The following is a 17,959-nucleotide window of genomic DNA, read 5'->3' as shown; positions in this document are numbered from 1 at the left end:
AACAATGAGATGAATGCTAAAGGGTTGCAGGTTTTCATGGTTCTCAATGGTGATTGTTGAAATGGGTTGAGTTTATGATACACTACATGTCCAAAAGTATGTGGACACCTGCTTGTCGAACATCTCATTCCAAAATCATGGGCATTAATATGGAATTGGTCCCCCCCTTTTGCTGCTATAACAGCCTCCACTCTTCTGGGAAGGCTTTCCACTAGATGTTGGAACATTGCTGCGGCTTCCATTCAGCCACAAGAGCATTAGTGAGGTCGGGCACTGATGTTGGGCAATTAGGACTGGCTCGCAGTCTATGTTCCAATTAATTCCAAAGGTGTTTGATGGGGTTGCGATCAGGGCTCTGTGCAGGCCAGTCAAGTTCTTCCACACCGATCTCGACAAACCATTTCTGTATGGACCTCGCTTTGTGTATGGGGGCATTGTCATGCTGAGACAGGAAATGGCCTTCCCCAAACTGTTGCCACAGAATCATCTAGAATGTCATTGTATGTTGTAGTGTTAAGATTTCCCTTCACTGGAACTAAGGGGCTTAGCCCAAACCATGAAAAACAGCCCCAGACCATTATTCCTCCTCCACCAAACTTTACAGTTGGCACTATGCATTGGGGCAGGTAGCGTTCTCCTGTCATCCACCAAACCCAGATTTGTCCGTCGGACTGCCAGATGGTGAAGTGTGATTCATCACTCCAGAGAATGCATTTCCACTGCTCCAGAGTCCAATGGTGGAGAGTTTTACACCACTCCAGTTGACGCTTGGCATTGTGCATGGTGATCTTAGGCTTGTGTACGGCTGCTCGGCCATGGAAACCCATTTCATGAAGCTCCCACCGAACAGTTATTGTGCTGACTTTGCTTCCAGAAGCAGTTTGGAACTTTGTAGTGAGTGTTACAACCGAGGACAGAGGATTTTTACGCATTACGCACTTCAGCACTTGGCAGTCAGGTTCTGTGAGCTTGTGTGGCCTACCATTTCGCGGCTGAGCCGTTGTTGCTCCTAGACGTTTCCACTTCACAATAACAGCACTTACAGTTATCTAGGGCAGCTCTAGCAGGGCGGAAATTTGATGAACTGACTTGTTGGAAAGGTGGCATCCTATGACGGTGCCACGTTGAAAGTCACTGAGGTCTTCAGTAAGAACATTCTACGGCCAACATTCTACGGTGTCCACATACTTTGTATATATAGTGTATATTGTTCCCTTTTCCCAAACAGAGCATTTTTACTTCATAAAATATGAGGAGAGAATATATTGCTTCATCTGCCAACCACCTCTTTGCATCTTTGCCCCAATCACACAACACAACACAACACATTACACACACTGCTTGCTCTTTGGCTGTCGTGATGTAGGCTTTGTCTTCTGCCTTTGTCTGTCTCTCTCTGACTCTCTCTCTCTCTCTAGCTCTCTCTCTCGCTCTCTGTCTTTGAGTGTCATGCCTGTGAATCTAAAGACAGGAGTGAAGCCTCTCGGGTCTCTGTAGACCTCACTCAATCTCCCAGTATCTCGCCCAGAAACAGACTGCTGCACCAGATTGAATTTCTCACCAATCTCACAGGATGAGACCGAGACGTCTCCTCCTTCACCACCAGGCACAGCTTGGCCCACAGATCCATTCCTCTGATATATATTCCTTCACATCAGAAAAGAGAGGATGGTAGAATGCAGGGAGGCACTCTGGATTTGCATTGAACCAACAGAGGGCGATGTCTAATAATTGCAAAATAGTGCATCTGGACTAAAAGGAGAATGTAGATTGTAGTTTATCCAAGTAAGCCATAAAATGCTGACTCTCCTGGTGTAAGGGAAGGTTTGTTGGATTCTTGCTGTTACAATGTTAACTTTTGTGTTTTCTTCCTTGTTGAACAAATGTTCCTTCTTGTCATTCTGGTCACCACAGTAGCAGCTCTGTTTATGAATGTGTGTGCGTGAATGAGCCTACGTCTGTATGTGTGCTTGTGTGTGTCCGTGTGTGTTCAATAAGCAGGATAGGAGAATAAATATTTACCATCTGTGTTTTCCATCCATCCATCCGTCCCTCCCACCCCCTTCCTCTCCACGCAAGATTCCAGCGCCTTTTTATCAGTGCTGGAGTTCAGCCATGGGCTTTTTTAATTTTCTGCTTTTGTGTTTTTAGCCGAGATTGACAGGCCGCTCCCTCCCTGGAGCATTGTTCTATTAATCTGTTTAATATGCTACAGAAACACTCGAGTGCTGGAACAGGCAGCCTGCTAATGGAATCGCAGCAGGTAAAGCAGGCTAGCATATCTGACAGCGGAGACGGAGGAGGAGGGCGACCGGCCGTATTACCAGGGCTCTGTGTGGTGCGGCGGCACCGGTCAGCACGTTGGAGCGGGTGCCGCCACCCCTCAACACCCCTCCCATTGTGACCGTCTGTAGAGACAGACAGATGGACAAACCCACCTCCTGTGTGGTCCCATGTTGTGAAAAAGCCCCCCATGTCCTGTGTGGTCCCGTGTTGTGAAAAAGCCCCCTACCTCCTTTGTGGTCCCGTGTTGTGAAAAAGCCCCCCATGTCCTGTGTGGTCCCGTGTTGTGAAAAAAAACTCTACCTCCTGTGTGGTCCCGGGTTGTGAAAAAGCCCCCCATGTCTTGTGTGGTTCTGTGTTGTGAAAAAGCCCCCCACCTCCATGTGATCCCATGCTGTGAAAAAGCCCCCCATGTCCTTCTATTAAATATTGTTGTGTCTTGGAGTCCTGCTACGCAAGCTGTGTGTATTGTATGGTGGTTTAAAGATAGTCTTTCTGTCATCAGTAGTGGACAGAGCTCCTTTAAGCGGCCATCAAAGGAAAGCCTTTGTGTGTGATCAAATGGCTTCTCCCAAAATACAGTAAAGCTGTATGAAAGGCTGCTCTTTTAATGAATCAAATCAAATCAAATGCTATTTGTCCCATGCACCAAATACAACAGGTGTAGACTTTGGCGTTAAATGCACAAGCCCTTTGCCAACAATGCAGAGTTGAAAAGTTAGTAAATTTGCTAAATAAATTAAAAAGGAAATAGTAACACAATAAAATAACAATAACGAGGTTATATACAAAAATAACTAGTACCGAGTCAATGTGCAAGGGTAAGAGGTAGTTGAGGTAATTTAGGTAATATGTACATGTAGGTAGGGGTAAAAGTGACTAGGCAATAAGGATAGACAATGAACAGAGTAGTGGCAGTGTGTGTGAAGAGCGTGAAAGTGTTTCTATGTGTGAGTGTGTGTATGTGGTGATAATATTCATTTGTGTGTGTGAGTGTACAGTCATTCGGAAAATATTCAGACCCTTTGACTATTTCCACATTCTGTTACGTTATAGCCTTGTTCTAAAATGGATTAAATACACATTTTTCCTCCTCAATGTACACACAAAGCGAAAACAGGTTTATAGACATTTTTGCTAATTTATTAAAAAGAAAAAAAGAAATGCCTTATTTAACATAAGTATTTGAGACCCTTTGCTATGAGTCTCGAAATTGAGCTCAGGTGCATCCTGTTTCCATTGATAATCCTTGAGATGTTTCTACAACTTGATTGGAGTCCACCTGTGGTAAATTCAATTGTTTGGACATTATTTGGAAAGGCACAAACAGTCTATATAAGGTCCCACAGTTGACAGTGCATGTCAGAGCAAAAACCAAGCCATGAGGTTGAAGGAATTGTTCGTAGAGCTCAAAGACAGTATTGTGTTTGAGGCACAGATCTGTGGAAGGTTACCAAAAATATGTTGCAGAATTGAAGGTCCCCAAGAACACAGTGGCCTCCATCATTCTTAAAAGGAAGAAGTTTGGAACCACTAAGACTCTTCCTAGAACTGGCCGCAAGGCAAAACTGAGCAATTGGGGGAGAAGAGCCTTGGTCAGGGAGGTGAGCAAGAACCAAATGGTCACTCTGACAGAGCACCAGAGTACCTCTGTGGAGATGTCAGTTAAGGCAAGTCAGTTAAGAACAAATTCTTATTTACAATGATGGCCTAGGATCAGTGGATCCTGTAGTTTAGCATCTGCTTCATCTGACCACTTTGTTTATAGACCGAGTCACTGGGGCTTCCTGCTTAAATTTTTGCTTGTAAGCATGAATTAGGAGGATATAATTATGGTCGGGCAAGGGAGAGCTTGGAGGGCTTGGAGGGCGAGGGAGAGCTTTGTACATGTCTCTGTGTGTGTAGTAAAGGTGGTCTAGAGTTTTTTCCCTCTGGTTGCACATAGAAATTAGGTAAAACTGATTTAAGTTTCCTTGCACTAAAGTCCCCAGCAACTAGGAGCGTCGCCTCTGGATGAGTGGTTTCCTGTTTGCTTATGGCGGTATACAGCTCATTGAGTGCGGTTTTAGTGCCGCCATCAGTCTGTGGTGGTATGTAGACAGCTACGAAAAATACAGATGAAAACTCTCTATAGATAGAGTATCTCATGATAAGCTGTAGACAACACTACCTCAGGCGAGCAAAACCTTGAGACTTCCTTAGATATTATGCACCAGCTGTTGTTTACAAATATGCATAGGCCCCCGCCCTGTGTCTTACCAGAGGCTGCTATTCTATCCCGCCGATAGTGTATAACCCGCCAGCTGCATGTTATTAATGTCATCGCTCAGCCACGACTCGGTGAAACATAAGATATTACAGTTTTTAATGTCTCGTTGGTAGGATATTCGTGCTTTCAATTCGTCCCATTTATTTTCCAGCGATTGAACGTTAGCTAACAGTACAGATGCAAAAGGAAGTTTGGAGTATATCCTTCCCGTCCGACTCATTAATACAGAAAAATTCTTCATCCAATTCGAGGTGAGTAAGCGCTGTTCTGATGTTCAGAAGCTCTTTTCAGTCATAAGAGACGGTAGCAGCAACATTATGTACAAAATAAGTTACCAACAATGCGAAAAAACTAAAAAAATAGCACAGTTGGTTAAGAGCCAATAAAACGGCTGCCATCCCCTCCGGCGCCATTACTTGTGTGTGTGTGTTGGAGTATCAGTGTGGTATGTTTTAGAATGTGTGTGGGAATAGAGCCAGTCTAGTCTATAGAGCCAGTGCAAAAAAAGAAGGGATCAATAAAAAAATAGTCTAGTTTGCCATTTGATTAACTGTTCAGCATGTCTGTGTGTGTATGCATGTGTGTGTGTCTGTTTGCAGTGTGTGTGTGTATTGTGTTACCAGTGTGGTAGATTTGTTGTAAATGGCAGGCTCAGGCCCCCTGCTGAGAGAACGAGTTGTGCTTTAATTAACTCTGTGTTAATGGCGGCACAGCGAGCGGTCACAGGTTGAAAACAACGCTCTGAAAATGCCCGGCTCTGTCCTGTCCCGGGGAGATAACGTGGACCATTTCGCCGTCCGACCGTAAAGCCTTTCTGACATCCCCCTCCTGCTCCCTGTTGTAACTAGGCTGGAGACAGAAGAACACTGGACTCATTTGAACCCAACTTGCTTCTATCCTGAAGAATAGACTTGTGGGTAATAACATGCAGAGAGCTTCATTGTGACTCCCGGGAGATAATGCTGTCCTCCTGGGAATGTCTTCCTCAATACAGTATCGGGGTGATATAGACTAACCTCTGTCTGTTTCCTTCATGGGATTTAGTTACTGGAATAATGCAGTCATCCAGTCATATGTAGGTTGACTTTTGATCAGATGGGGGGTGTATCACAATGGGATTTGCTGTTGAAAAACAATGTAGCCATGTAACATAAATGCTGGATGATTGAGGATACGCCAGTAAGAGCAGAGATAGTTTGGGAGGGGATTTGTCCATTTCACTTAGTTTGCCTTAGTTTGCCTCTGAATGAACAAAGGGCCGTTAAAATGATTTCCCAGCTCATCCCCTGCCATCCCCTGCCATCCCCTGCTTTGAGACGTCTCCTACAGCATGTCCAGTGTGCTATACAGTATGTGTTAACGCTGTGATTGATTTGGGAGGCGCAAAATTACAGAAGCACTTAACATCAGCCGGCGTAGACGAAAGCTTCCTTAACCCTCCGCTCCAACTTTTAATGAGGTAATCTCGACTCGGACGCCAGAGCTAATCCGTTTCCAACCCCCGCCTCCCCCAGCAGCCCCACCTCTCGTTTCTCCCAAGGCCCTACGGACAGTGTTTTGGAGCGGCCCATATCCGACCGACGTGGGATGGGAAAACTACATGGCATGCAGCGCTCCAACAGAGTCCCTCCCTTTTTTTAAACCAGTTCTATGATATACAACCTACCGCTTTATATCTCCCTCCCTCCCTCCCTCCCTCCCTCCCTCCCTCCCTCCCTCCCTCCCTCCCTCCCTCCCTCCCTCCCTCCCTCCTCTGTAACTGAAGCTGGATCTCCGAAAATAAATAGCACACCAAAAAGAGACGAAGAGATGAGGCTCCTTAATGAAATGAGATCCCAGGGAAGCTGGAGTCAGTGTATAGTGAGGAGCAGGACTCAGATCAAAGCGAGCCACCGGTAATTAGAATCCATGCTGAAGAGGAGCCTGTGAGAAGAGAAAACAGCATTTTGAGGAAAAATTACGTTGAGCCGTTGTAAATTAGAGACGTCTTGGGGAAGAGACGGGTTGAGCTTTGCGGAATCAGGCAGAGTCAGTCGCTCGGCTCTCCCGAGACAAAAAATATATAATTTGTCATATTTTCGACTTTGGCTCTGTATCTTATCTGAAGTTGTGAAACTCTTAATCGCCCTAGGACAACTACCTCTCTTTTCAGTTTGCCCACCTTCTCGATATCTTTTGTTACCATCTTATTTTTAACTCTTTCGAATTCAAGCACTGTAGCTGTCAGGGATGATGACTACTTCAGAAAGTTTTACATTTCTTCACACTTGCAATTTCTGTCATCTTTTCAAAATGTACTACCTTCTTTTAGCATAGGACCACACGTGTCCCTTCAGTTTCTGTACACACACACACACACACACACACACACACACACACACACACACACACACACACACACACACACACACACACACACACACACACACACACACACAGTATTTCATTGTTGTAAGGGGATATGAAGGTAATATGGCTGCCATTGCAGAGCTGCTGTTGACTTGTATGTGCTTCCTGGGCGCTGTGCTGCTGTCTGCAATAGCACAAGGCCACAACACTGCTACGTGGTAAATGTCACCCATCATCAAGCGCTTGTGCGACGGCTGCCCTTGCAGAGGGGAAAATGCCGATGTAGCAGATCCAGCCTTTGATTTAGACACTAACGGCAGCCGAACAGCAAAAGCACTGAGGCATGAAGGTAAATTCCCATAATTCACTGCTGAAAGGTTAGCCAGTGGCATACCTCTTCTCCAGTGTTCGTTAACAACAAATGTCACCTGATTGAAATAAGCACAGCTATATCTGTGGTGTGTATGTGTGTGCGACCGTGTTTGTCTGTGAATGTGTGTGTGTGACAGACAGAGTCTGTGTGTGTCCTTGTGCCTTTGCTTTGAAACTGATATACTCAGTGTTTTTACAGTGAATCTAATAGCAGTGTAACTCTTTTGCTGATACTCTACATCACTTCAAGTCCTGTCAGCTCTTCTGCTGTGCTCTTTATCAGGCCAACATGGGCCCACCCTGCCGCTTCCTTATACAGTACATGACCAAAAGTATGTGGACACATCTCATTCCTAAATCATGGACATTAATATGGAGTTGGTCCCCCCTTTGCTACTATAACAGCCTTCACTCTTCTGGGAAGGCTTTCCCAAAAGATGCGGGGACTTGCTTCCATTCAGCCACAAGAGATTAGTGAGGTTGGGCACTAATGTTGGGTGATTAGGCCTGGCTCGCAGTCGGTGTTCCAATTCATCCCAAAGGTGTTCGATGGGGTTGAGGTCAGGGTTCTGTGCAGGCCAGTCAAGTTCTTCCATACCGATCTCGACAAAGCATTTCTGTATGGACCTCGCTTTGTGCACAGGGGCATTGTCATGCTGAATCCCAAACTGCTGCAACAAAGTTGGAAGCACCGAATTGTGTAGAATGTCATTGTATGCTGTAGTGTTAAGATTTCCCTTCACTGGAACTAAGGGGCCTAATTAGAACCATGAAAAACAGCCCCAGACCATTATTCCTTCTCCACCAAACTTTACAGTTGGCACTATGCATTCGGGCAGGTAGCGTTCCCCTGTCATCCGCCAAACCAAGATTCGTCTGTCGGACTGCCAAATGGTGAAGTGTGATTCATCCCTCTAGAGAACGCGTTTCCATTGCTCCAGAGTCCAATGGCGGTGAGCTTTACACCACTCTAGCCGACGCTTGGCATTGCGCATGGTGATCTTAGGCTTGTGTGCGGCTGCTTGGCCATGGAACCCCACGCTCCTGACGAACAGTTCTTGTGCTGACGTTGCTTCCAGAGGCAGAATCCACTAATTTGAAAGGGTGTCCACATACTTTTGTTTACGGCAGACACCTATAGTTATGTGAAATGACACCTGTTAATAATATTGTACAGTGCTTAGTGTGAGTAGTAGGTCCCACACTAGTGGTAATATTATACTGTTTAGTCTGCCTGTTGTCAATGTAAGCCCCCCCCCCCCCCATTCACTCCCAGTGTTAAATGAGTCCCTCACACACGATTGTTGACAGCTCTTTGGTTCATGAGTTATTCGCCAATTTGCTCCACGAAATGTGTAGCCACTTTGAGTGTGCAGGATAGTCCGGAGTACGCTAAATGTGTATCCACTTTGGGTGAGCAGGGTAGTCAGGAGTACGCTAAATGTGTAGCCATTTTGAGTGAGCAGGGTAGTCAGGAGTACGCTAAATGTGTAGCCACTTTGAGTGAGCAGGGTAGTCAGGAGTACGCAAAATGTGTAGCTAATACAGTACATAATGTACAGACAATCCCATTACCTTCAATAGGGATCTTACTGACCTTGATCCTTAGTCTCTGACTTTGGCCCACTGGCTTGTCTGACAACTCTAACATTGTGTTGTGTTCAGTGTATGACACAAGATTTACATTTTCATTTACATTTACGTCATTTAGCAGACACTCTTACCCAGAGCGACTTACAAATTGGTGCATTCACCTTATGATATCCAGTGGAACAACCACTTTACAATAGTATATCTATATCTTTTTGGGGGGGGGGGGGTTGGGTTAGAAGGATTACTTTATCCTATCCCAGGTATTCCTTAAAGAGGTGGGGTTTCAGGTGTCTCCGGAAGGTGGTGATTGACTCCGCTGTCCTGGCGTCGTGAGGGAGCTTGTTCCACCATTGGGGTGCCAGAGCAGCGAACAGTTTTGACTGGGCTGAGCGGGAACTGTGCTTCCGCAGAGGTAGGTGGGCCAGCAGGCCAGAGGTGGATGAACGCAGTGCCCTTGTTTGGGTGTTGGGCCTGATCAGAGCCTGAAGGTACGGAGGTGCCGTTCCCCTCACAGATCTGTAAGCAAGCACCATGGTCTTGTAGCAGATGCGAGCTTCAACTGGAAGCCAGTGGAGTGTGCGGAGGAGCGGGGTGACGTGAGAGAACTTGGGAAGGTTGAACACCAGATGGGCTGCGGCGTTCTGAATGAGTTGTAGGGGTTTAATGGCACAGGCAGGGAGCCCAGCCAACAGCTCCTCCAGACGGGAGCTGACAAGTGCCTGGATTAGGACCTGCGCCGCTTCCTGTGTAAGGCAGGGTTGTACTCTGCGAATGTTGTAGAGCATGAACCTACAGGATTGGGTCACCGCCTTGATGTTAGCGGAGAACAACAGGGTGTTGTCCAGGGTCACGTCAAGGCTCTTAGCACTCTGGGAGGAGGACACAATGGAGTTGTCAACCGTGATGGCGAGATCATGGAACGGGCAGTCCTTCCCTGGGAGGAAGAGCAGCTCCGTCTTGCCGAGGTTCAGCTTGAGGTGGTGATCCATCATCCACACTGATATGTCTGCCAGACATGCAGAGATGTGATTCGCCACCTGGTTATCAGAAGGGGGAAAGGAGAAGATTAATTGTGTGTCGTCTGCGTAGCAATGATAGGAGAGACCATGTGAGGATATGACAGAGCCAAGTGACTTGGTGTATAGCGAGAATAGGAGAGGGCCTAGAACTGAGCCCTGGAGGACACCAGTGGTGAGAGCACGTGGTGCGGAGACAAATTCTCGCCACGCCACCTGGTAGGAGCGACCTGTCAGGTAGGACGCAATCCAAGAGTGAGCCGCGCCGGAGATGCCCAACTAGGAGAGGGTGGAGAGGAGGATCTGATGGTTCACAGTATCAAAGGCAGCAGATAGGTCTAGAAGGATGAGAGCAGAGGAGAGAGAGTTAGCTTAAGCAGTGCGGAGAGCCTCCGTGACACAGAGAAGAGCAGTCTCAGTTGAATGACTAGTCTTGAAACCTGACTGATTTGGATCAAGAAGGTCATTCTGAAAGAGATAGCAAGAGAGCTGGCCAAGGACGGCACGCTCAAGAGTTTTGGAGAGAAAAGAAAGAAGGGATACTGGTCTGTAGTTGTTGACATCGGAGGGATCGAGTGTGTTTTTTTTGAGAAGGGGTGCAACTCTCGCTCTCTTGAAGACTGAAGGGATGTAGCCAGCGGTCAAGGATGAGTTGATGAGCGAGGTGAGGTAAGGGAGAAGGTCTCCGGAAATGGTCTGGAGAAGAGAGGAGGGGATAGGGTCAAGCGGGCAGGTTGTTGGGCGGCCGGCCGTCACAAGTCGCAAGGTTTCATCTGGAGAGAGAGGGGAGAAAGAGGTCAAAGCATAGAGTAGGGCAATGTGAGCAGGACCAGCGGTGTCGTTTGACTTAATCTTACATCTAGACGTTCCGCTAGCGGAACACCTGCTCCAATACCCAATGATGGGCGTGGCGCGAATTACAAATTCCTCAAAAATACAAAAACTTAAATTTTTCAAACATATGACTATTTTACACCATTTTAAAGACAAGACTCTCCTTTATCTAACCACACTGTCCGATTTCAAAAAGGCTTTACAACGAAAGCAAAACATTAGATTATGTCAGCAGAGTATCCAGCCAGAAATAATCAGACACCCATTTTTCAAGCTAGCATATAATGTCACATAAATCCAAACCACAGCTAAATGCAGCACTAACCTTTGATGATCTTCATCAGATGACACCCCTAGGACATTATGTTATACAATACATGCATGTTTTGTTCAATCAAGTTCATATTTATATCAAAAACCAGCTTTTTACATTAGCATGTGACGTTCAGAACTAGCATACCCCCCGCAAACTTCCGGTGAATTTACTAAATTACTCACGATAAACGTTCACAAAAAACATAACAATTATTGTAAGAATTATAGATACAGAACTCCTCTATGCACTCGCTATGTCCAATTTTAAAATAGTTTTTCGGTGAAAGCACATTTTGCAATATTCTCAGTAGATAGCCCAGCCATCACAGCTAGCTATTTAGACACCCACCAAGTTTAGCACTCACCAAAGTCAGATTTATTATAAGAAAAATGTTATTACCTTTGCTGTTCTTTGTCAGAATGCACTCCCAGGACTTCTACTTCAATAACAAATGTTGGTTTGGTCCCAAATAATCCATAGTTATATCCAAACAGCGGGCGTTTTGTTCGTGCGTTCAAGACACTATTCGAAAGGGTAAATAAGGGTTACGCGCCCGACGCGTTTCGGGACAAAAAATTTCTAAATATTCCATTACCGTACTTCGAAGCATGTCAACCGCTGTTTAAAATCAATTTTTATTCCATTTTTCTCGTAAAAAAGCGATAATATTCCGACCGGGAAAGCGTGTTTACGTTCAGAGAGAGAGAAAGTAAAAGCATGGGATCCCCTCATGCACGAGCCTCAGTCTGATGGCCCTCTGATCGACCACCATCCAAACGCGCTAAAGTTTTTCAGCCAGCGGCTGGAATTACATCATTCAGCTTTTTCCCGGGTTCTGAGAGCCTATGGGAGCCGTAGGAAGTGTCACGTTACAGCAAAGATCCTACATTTTCTTTAAACAGAGCCAAGAAGCTCAAGGAATGGTCAGAGAGGGTACTTCCTGTTTGGAATCTTCTCAGGTTTTTGCCTGCCATATGAGTTCTGTTATACTCACAGACACCATTCAAACAGTTTTAGAAACTTTAGGGTGTTTTCTATCCAAAGCCAATAATTATATGCATATTCTAGTTTCTGGGCAGGAGTAATAATCAGATTAAATCGGGTACGTTTTTTTATCCGGCCGTGAAAATACTGCCCCCTAGCCATAACAGGTTAACAAACGAGGATCGGATGTCGTCAACCTTCTTTTCAAATTGGTTGACAAAGTCATCCGCAGAGAGGGGGGGGGGGAGGAGGAGGATTCAGGAGGGAGGAGAAGGTGGCAAAGAGCTTCCTAGGGTTAGAGGCAGATGCTTGGAATTTAGAGTGGTAGAAAGTGGCTTTAGCAGCAGATACAGAGGAAGAAAATGTAGAGAGGAGGGAGTGAAAAGATGCCAGGTCTGCAGGGAGGCTAGTTTTCCTCCATTTCCTCTCGGCTGCCCGGAGCCCTGTTCTGTGAGCTCGCAATGAGTCGTCAAGCCACGGAGCAGGAGGGGAGGACCGAGCCGGTCGGGAGGATAGGGGACATAGAGAGTCAAAGGATGCAGAAAGGGAGGAGAGGAGGGTTGACAAGGCAGAATCGGGAGATTGGTTGGAGAAGGATTGAGCAGAGGGAAGAGATGATAGGATGGAAGAGGAGAGAGTAGCGGGAGAGAGAGAGCGAAGGTTTCAACGGCGCAATACCATCTGTGTAGGGGCAGAGTGAGTAGTGTTGGAGGAGAGCGAGAGGGAAAAGGATACAAGGTAGTGGTCAGAGACTTGGAGGGGAGTTGCAGTGAGATTAGTAGAAGAACAGCATCTAGTAAAGATGAGGTCAAGCGTATTGCCTGCCTTGTGAGTAGGGGGGGACGGTGAGAGGGTGAGGTCAAAAGAGGAGAGGAGTGGAAAGAAGGAGGCAGAGAGAAATGAGTCAAAGGTAGACGTAGGGAGGTTAAAGTCACCCAGAACTGTGAGGGGTGAGCCATCCTCAGGAAAGGAACTTATCAAGGCGTCAAGCTCATTGATGAACACAGGCAGTGTGTGTGTGTATTGTGGGGTTTGGAGACCAAGGCTGTCAGGGTCTCTGCTCTGACAAGGTCTGTGGTATATTTACACCTGACCACAGACTCCCCCAGCCTTTCCTCATCTCCCCTTTACCTACCTCTACCTCCGTGCCTCCCCTTGCCTTCAGAGAATCATCATTAAGTTCTGTTGATTACTCATTTTTCAAGCATCCAATATGGTCAGAGGAAGATCCGGTCAGTGGATGTGTAAACAGAGTGAGAGGGAGACAGAGGGGGAGAATGAGAGAGAGAATGAGAGAGAGAGAGAATTTGAGAGAGATAATGAGAGAGAGAAAGAGAGAGAGAAAGAGAGAGTGTGTGAGAGTGTTTGTTTAAGGGACGGACAGTGTTGAAGAAAGAGATGGCAGCTTATAGTTGATGTACTGCTCCTCATGTTCATTCTGGGGCCTTTCTCCTTTTCTCCGTCTGATGAATTGGAGGCAGAGAGACTATCACTTCTCTCCTGCTGCTGTCTCCTCTCTCAGGCCACAGTCCAACGCACTCTGATGCACTGCTCTGTTCTCTTTCCTCTCCTGGCTACTGAGCCCTAACAGTATGTTTTGGAGGGATTTTTTTCTACTTGTTCTTATCATGTTCATTATTGTTCTTTCTTCATGTGATCCCGAAGATGTAATGTACTATACAAAATCTAATTAAAAATGCATCAGTTGGTGTGTGTGTGGTGTGTGTGTGTGTGGTGTGTGTTTGTCCAGTATTCACACGGTGCCCCTACCAACGAGGGAGCAGCTTAGCTCTCACAGAAGGTCAGTGAGGTGAGTGGTTCAGACCCTGATTGGATGTCTGCTCCACAGCAGAGCCAGCCACCGTAGCTGTAGCCCACGGCAAGGCAAAATCCTACTGCCTGCCAGGAAATTACAGCAGGGACCTGGAACCAGCCACACAGTGTCACTTTCACACGCAGGTCTTTCTCCTTTCTCTCTCTCGCTCTCAATTTCATTCGCAAGTCTCTCTTTTTCGCTCTCTCTCTCTTTTTTTATACACACACACACATTCTGCACACTGTCACTGAACCACACTTCTACAGTCTCTACACACAGAGCCTCAATGCACAGTATTGATGCTCTGTTTATTCCATGCCTCCCAAACTGTCTAGAGCCTTTTGTTTTTCAGCCAGAAAACTTTCCCCTGGCAAAGTCATGCTCCCTCACTCTGTGTCTCTCCACCACAGCCCACTGCTTATCTTTGTCTCACATGTTTAAGAGGGGCCTTGCAGCTTAGTGGCTTCCTTTTGAATACGCTGATATTAAAGGGAGGGATGCAGAGAGAGAAAGATGACTACTTTTTCCATTTACCCTGCTTGAACCCTCTGTCTTGTTAGAAGGTACACCGCAGTACATCCACCATCACACAAACAATCTACACTCTCCTCCCTGTCTCTCTCACACACACACACACACACACACACACACACACACACACACACACACACACACACACACACACACACACACACACACACACACACACACACACAGGGCCATTAATCCCCCAATCTGCATAGACGCTGGGCACCTCAGGGGCCAGGGGCTGCCGAGCCTCGCCACCGTGCCGTGTGATCTCACATTGTTTTGTGAAAATTGCAGCCTCTGATGATGGGAATCTCATTCCCTGTAGAGAGAGGAGGAGGAGGAGGAGGAGAAAGGAGTGCAGCCTCAGTCTCAGCAGCTGGCCCACAGCCCACCATGCTGATGTGTACCTGCTCTGCACGCCACCGCTCACACAGCGGGAAGGAGGGGTGAGGAGGGGGGATGACAAATCGGAATTCACCAAATTGCTGATACACATGTAAGCAAATATCCTTGCAAATGATTGCCTCTCTTCAGGCTCGAGCCCTGCATTGATGCTTATTATTTAACATGGCGGAGGACGCATGGTTTTTCCTCCACGGCATCTAATTTGCATTGCGTGCCGAAACACATGAACCAGGTCTGATAAGTGGAGGTCTTCACCAATATTTTGATTTTATGATTTGTGATAGGCTGATATCAAAACAGTGGTGGGTTTCCAATCAATGGAACCTGTGGTTTATTTGGGCTAAAATTATATTTTTTATTGGGGTGTCTGCATCTCTGTGTAATTTGCCATCTTTAGTCGCCTTGCTTGTTTTTACAGTACATTTGTCATTGGACCAATACTATGTAAGAAAATGAATATAAATACAGGCATATATTCACTCATTTACCACATTCTAAAATTATAGTAGATATCATTGTAATGCGCAACATATTTTGTACGTCTAAATACATCTAGTATTTGTATTATTATATGACTTTGATGAAAATTGGTACTCTGTTATCTATAATTAAATCCATTTTTTCTGTTGTGTTACAGATGCAGGTCTGAGGTCCTGTATCGAATTAGGTAAGGTATATCACACATTGAATTTCCACAGGAACAGAGAGAATAATAGAACAAAAAAAGAAGAGCGAAAGAGAGTGAGACCACGAGATGCAGAGTAAGGCTGTGTATTTTGTCACCAGGGGCTGGGAGAGAGATTGAGACCACGAGATGCAGAGCAAGGCTGTGTATTTTGTCACCAGGGGCTGGGAGAGAGAGTGAGACCACGAGATGCAGAGCAAGGCTGTGTATTTTGTCACCAGGGGCTGGGAGAGAGAGTGAGACCACGAGATGCAGAGCAAGGCTGTGTATTTTGTCACCAGGGGCTGGGAGAGAGAGTGAGACCACGAGATGCAGAGCAAGGCTGTGTATTTTGTCACCAGGGGCTGGGAGAGAGAGTGAGACCACGAGATGCAGAGCAAGGCTGTGTATTTTGTCACCAGGGGCTGGGAGAGAGAGAGAGACCACGAGGTGCAGAGCAAGGCTGTGTATTTTGTCACCAGGGGCTGGGAGAAGTTGTCAGGCAGAGTGTGTGAGCCAGAGATGATAATGTGGCATGACACTTCTGAAATGAGACACTGGTTGCCATGGCAAAGAGGCAGGAGGGACAGTCTCTCAAGAGGCCCAAGTAAAACAAGCTGTAAATGATGTTTGATTAGAATTTAGATGATGGAACCGTTCAGGACAGGCCTTGGCTTCTGCAATTCTACATCAGGCTGCCTTTCCCTGGCAATACACAAATATTATCTTTTTCTCTTTCGCCCTCTATCTCACGGACATGCACACGCACCTGCACATGCACACGCAAACGCACACGCACACACTATTTGATCAGTTTGTGCTGTCTGTAGACAGAGCAGTGTTGTGTAGCTCTGGGAGATTTCAGCCGACTGAGGTGAGACAATGCAGAACACAATGTTAGGAGATGGAGAGGAAAGATAGGAAGCGAGGAAGAGGGGGAGAGACCCTATAGTGTTTACTCACCACCGTGAGTCTCGGTCAACATCTCACCCCCCTCCCCACCCCCCAGTGTTTTACCAAGAGCTTAGTGCCGGGAGGGTTCTGTGTGCTGTATGGCAAGTAGAACATTAGAGCACATGGTTAGCTCGCCACCCGCCTGTTTGCCCTGTGCGGACGTCTGCATTTTTTTATTTCAAACTTCCATAAGTTATTTGCCCAGCGGCTGCTGTGAGCATCTCTTCACCCACCGACCCTTCTACCCCCCTTCTGAAATCTCCTGCTATGGTTTACTGATCTTGTAGTGTGTGTATAGGCCCATTAACAAGTCCGTCTGCTGCAAGCTAACCACATCACACTGCAGCACCCCCTCTGTCATGCACAAGATCTGAAGAACCAGATCAGTCCAGTACCACATTCTATTCCACAGTAACTACAAGGAACCCAGAGGAGAACAGTGATCGCACAGCGTAAAGAATATATTAAAGCCAGAGGAGTAATCAGCCATGTTGTGATGGCCCCTGTCTGTATTCTCTAATTATGGGACACACAGTGGCCAGGCTCAGCCAACATCTCTTCACATCTCTTCCTCTCCTCTTCCGCTCCTCTCTTCTTCCCACTTTCCATCCCTCCCCTTCAATCCCAGCTGGTAATGAACTGCTTACCAAGCCTGAACTAATCAGGGCTGACTGCTCTCTGTCACTGTCAATTATACAGCAGACAAGCCCTCGCTCTCCTCTCCTCTCCTCCTCCTCCTCTTACTCCTCCTCCTTTCTTCCTCCTCTTCCCTCAGAAAGGGCCGGTACCTACTCACCTCCTCGGTTACAAATGTAAGACTAACTTGTGAAAGGGAGAACAGAATGGGATCCACCCAACACCCGAGTAGCGTATCCCCCTTTAGAGTCTCCTCAGTGGTCAAAGCTGTCACAGACTTTATAAACAAATCCAATGAGTGGGAAATGTACATTGATTACATGACAGTTAGTATGGTCGCTAAGGCCGTGTGTTGCTGTGGCTGAGGGTGTCTTGGTATCAAAACAAGCCTGGAAAACAGCATCCTTTGTTTTTATTAGACTCAGTAGTAAATCTGCAGCATAAAGTTACTATACTGTATGAATTGGCATGACTGTGTGAATTTGAAGTGTGTGAAAGCCTCTGTAGTCTTGATGTATTGGTATACGGACAAGAATAGATTTGATGTATGTGTGTCGTGTCTGAGAGGACGAGGTGGACTGTTGAACCAACTTGTGTATGAGTATAGTGCCATACAGTGAGTGTATTTGCCTCTGTGGTTTGTGAATGTGTGTGTAAACTCACAGAGACCTGTAGTAGCTGGTCCCAGCTGTGTCCCTTTATAACCATCCCCCCTCTTGTGTTTGACCAATCAATGGGCAATGGCAGACATCATCAGTAATCACAACAGTGTGACACAGAGCTATGGGCCTCGCCGGACCCTGGACTCACACACGGGTATATATCTTTTTAATGTGTGTACATATTGTGTGTGTTTGTGTGTGTTTGTGTGTGTGTGTTTGTGTACTGTATGTATGCTTAACCGATAATTACCTGCCGTGGTATTCTCAGCCAGACG

This window comes from Salmo trutta, chromosome 13 (genome assembly GCF_901001165.1).
Source record: "Salmo trutta chromosome 13, fSalTru1.1, whole genome shotgun sequence".
Taxonomy (NCBI): domain Eukaryota; kingdom Metazoa; phylum Chordata; class Actinopteri; order Salmoniformes; family Salmonidae; genus Salmo; species Salmo trutta.
This window is presented reverse-complemented; position numbering follows the sequence as displayed.